Below are 3,856 nucleotides of genomic sequence, written 5' to 3' on the forward strand. Positions count from 1 at the left end.
TCCTAAGATAAAGTAGTCATCTTTGTTCAGGGACTCTTATGGAATAGACTAATTGTATTTCAGCAAAGGTAGAGTTTTTTTTAAAAGACAAAGTATTTTTCACTTATATTGAAAGCATATTAAGTGTGCATTTTTATTTGCCCAGAGTCTGTTCCTTACAGCAGTTAAAAAACAAGAGACTTGGGCGCCTGGGTGGCTCAGTCGGTTAAGTGTCCAACTTTGGCTCAGGTCATGATCTCATGGTTCGTGGGTTCAAGTCCCGCATCGGGCTCTGAGCTGACAGCTAGCTCAGAGCCTGGAGGCTGTTTCACATTCTTTGTCTTCCTCTCTCTCTGACTCTCCCCTGCTCATGCTGCCCCCCCCCCAAAAATAAATAAAACATTAAAATTTTTTTTTTTAAATAAGAGACTTGGTGTGACCAGGTGGTTGAGTCAGTTGAGTGCCTATTTCTTGATTCTGGCTCAGGTCATGATCCCAGGGTTATGGGATGGAGCACCGCATCAAGCTCTGCACTGTGCATGGAGCCTACCTGAGATTCTATCTCTCTCTCCCTCTGCCCCTCCTCCACTCATGCCTTCTGCCATAAATAAATAAATAAGACTTAATACGCATATCTGGTGTGTTTGTATGTGTATGCATGCACATGCACATGCCCTTATATGCATACACCTACAGTAGGAACAGAAGAGGAAGTAGTATGAACTTTTAATGCCTAGAGAGACCTTACAGATTCTCTGACCCAACACACACATTTCACAGATGAAGAAATCCAGACTCATAAAGTTTACATGACTAGCTTAAGGGCACACAGCTATTAAGTGGCAGCAAAGAAACTCAGATCTCTTGAGTCCTCATTCAATGAGCTTTATAACCCAGCTCTATTATTTTTTTTGTCTCCAGAAAGTAAGTCTTTATTAACTTAAACAGGCCTAAATATATATCAACCCGTGTCAGTGCATGGTTTGCTTATTACCTTTCTGGTCCTAGCTCAAAGATCCCCACCACAGAGGATTACCTGACCACTACCTAAAGTCAGTCCCATTCTTCTTCCCTCAGGTTTTTTAGTGCATCATTGTTTTCATAGATTTATTTCTCTTACTCCACTCTTTAATCACCTCATGTATTTGTTTTCTCATTTTTCTCCTTCAGTAAAATAGGAGATTCCGTGAAGATAAAGATCATTTCTCTTCTTCACCTCTGCATCCCTGGGTCCTACAATGCTACCCAGCATTGTACGTGCGCATAAATAATGAGTCACAACTGTATACATTTAATAAATATAAATAATTTAAAAGTAAATATTAAAGGGAAACACTAGACCCCTTTCCGGTCACATGTACTTCCTAATTATTGAAGGAACACAAATATCCCCACTATATTCAGTTTTTCTAAAGGTCTCTCTATATTTTTGTATGCCACATAACAATTTCAATCTGAAACAAAACCTGGAATTCATAGGCAAGAGAGCCAGCAACATCTGACTCAGATGTGACTTTATCTGTGGGGGTGTATTCCACATAAACTGTGAGTGTGTTCATGACAGCGTAACTTGGCTTAGAAATGATGCACCCCAAATACTCTCTTTGTTTGTGAATGTTCCTGTGACTCTCTGACAGGAAGAACTGTTCATTCTTATTTCTGGCTCTTGGCAGCCTACAGATGCTTCCTCTTAGTGCTCCTGGCAGGTTACTGGTGGGGCCTGTTGTTTATTGCCCTATCTATCAAGTCCTATTTATTTTTAAAATAAACTTTAAGTATACTGTAAACTCCCTTCACAAACAGAGTTTTCCTCCTCTTTTACACTTGACAAGCCTCTAAAAGGAATAGTAACTCTGTCTCATAAATATTTGAACCTGAACCTTTTAGGAAAGAATTATACTTAAGGTACGCAAGAACAGGAATGGTTTCAGTCTAAAATCTCCCTTACAACCACTCTTTCTCTCTCACTCGCTCACTCTCTCCCTATTTCTCTCTCCCTCTCTTGATCCCTGTTGTTATTAAATTATATTATCTCATTCCTGATTCTCTACTGACCTTCCCCTCCCTAGGCATCCCACCCTGAGTCCAATTATCTAGTCAAAATCTCCAACCATATCTTGCTTACACACTGGTTAAATATTGTAAATATCCTTATCAAAAAGGTTAAAGTACTTACTATTTGCAAGCTCATTAGGCCTATATCTCTTTCTTGGTCCTCTATCGTGCACCCTTCTATTCCCATCATTGGTAAACTCTATTTTCCAGCATGAAGCTTATGAGAAATGATAACGATAAGGTACAACATGAAAGGGCTTGGGATTTAGAGTTCGACTGACTCAGGGTCAATTCAAACACTACTACTTCTTGGCTTTGGCTTTGAAGAAGTCCCTTAACTTCTTTTACCGTATGGCTTCATTAGAAAGGTGAGAACTAACAACACCTACCTGGGTAAACACTCCTGGCATTCTTTAAATATTTCCACATCTCCTCCTGAGCTGATGGTAGTATTACATTCCACCAGTGCTACTCATAGCTCTATGGCTTGTTTTGCCTAATACAGTCTGAGTGGAAGTGATGTGTTTCACTTGTGAATGGACGGTTTTAGAGGCAGTGTGTCCTTTGCTATGGTCCCCGCCTTCAATGAGTCAAATATGGAAATGCATGAAGAAGGAGCCTTTACCATCTGGGGTTTTGGCTGTCATCAATAAGCAGGGTCTTCGGCTGATCCTTGTGGAAATGTGGTATGAGATGTTGGGGTTGTTTGTTACTGCAGCAAAATGTACCCTATCCTGACTGATACATTTACTTTGCAAAGTTGTTTGGAGGATGAGTGGCAATATACATAAAGTAGCAACTTAATACAAAATCAGTAAATGGTAGTTCCCATCATCAGTAACATTATTATCATCATTGTTCCACTGTCCACACTGATTTATTGTTCTTTCTAATTCTGTATTTTGGGTTTTCCCTACCCATCATCTTATTGCACTATAACTATGTATTTGCATTTCTCACAGTAAATTTTAAGATCTTTGGAAAGGACAAAGATACTTTATGTGTCCCTGTTCAGGCATCCTCAGTTAGGTATGGCATCTGCTCCAACTAAACTCTAACACAGTACCCTAAAAGCACGTATAGACAATACATTTTAAAATGGTGTGGCAATAAAATTTAAAAACAAGACATAGACCTTACTTGGCTGATGCGAGATTTGGACTATTCCTACTCTCCTTCCTCCTTCTCCTTTTCCATCTTTTATTCATCTGTCTCTTTCTCATCTGAGTATGACTATACTGTCTGCTGCCACAGGCAGATTTTTCCTCATTGTAGATGGAAATGGCACCAATAGCCACAAGTCTTTGTCATTGGGGAAATAAATCTCTTTCTCCCTAGTCTTCTTCTTGGGTAATATACCCAGGGTTAGAACAAACTCTCTTGGCAGGGCATGGAAATTCCTGATTGGTCCAGCCTGAGTCATGTGACTACCTCTATGTTCAGAGAATAGTGACTGAAGAGCCTTTCAGTACAACCAAGGTTAGGGATGGGAGAAAGAGTGGGGCTTGGTAGACACAACAGAATGCTCATTACAAGCCTCTTTTCTCCAACATATGCAGGGAAGCAGAGGGCCATCCCTAACAGTTTCTTACTGTGTAGTACACTTGATACTATATTCCCAGTCTCCATGGTTCTTCCTCAAAGACGTCCTGCATGGTTTGGAAACAAAAGCACTGGTTGGGGTTTCTGATGGTTTGTATGTGAGAAGTAGGAAAGAAAGCAACCAAGAAAGACTCTTAAGTTTCTGTCGTAAGTACTTGGATGAGTAGAGGCACCCTGTATTTAAATGGTTAAAAATCATTTCTCAAACTGGGGGGGGGGG

This window comes from Crocuta crocuta, unplaced genomic scaffold (genome assembly GCF_008692635.1).
Source record: "Crocuta crocuta isolate KB4526 unplaced genomic scaffold, BGI_CrCroc_1.0 scaffold126, whole genome shotgun sequence".
Classification (NCBI taxonomy): domain Eukaryota; kingdom Metazoa; phylum Chordata; class Mammalia; order Carnivora; family Hyaenidae; genus Crocuta; species Crocuta crocuta.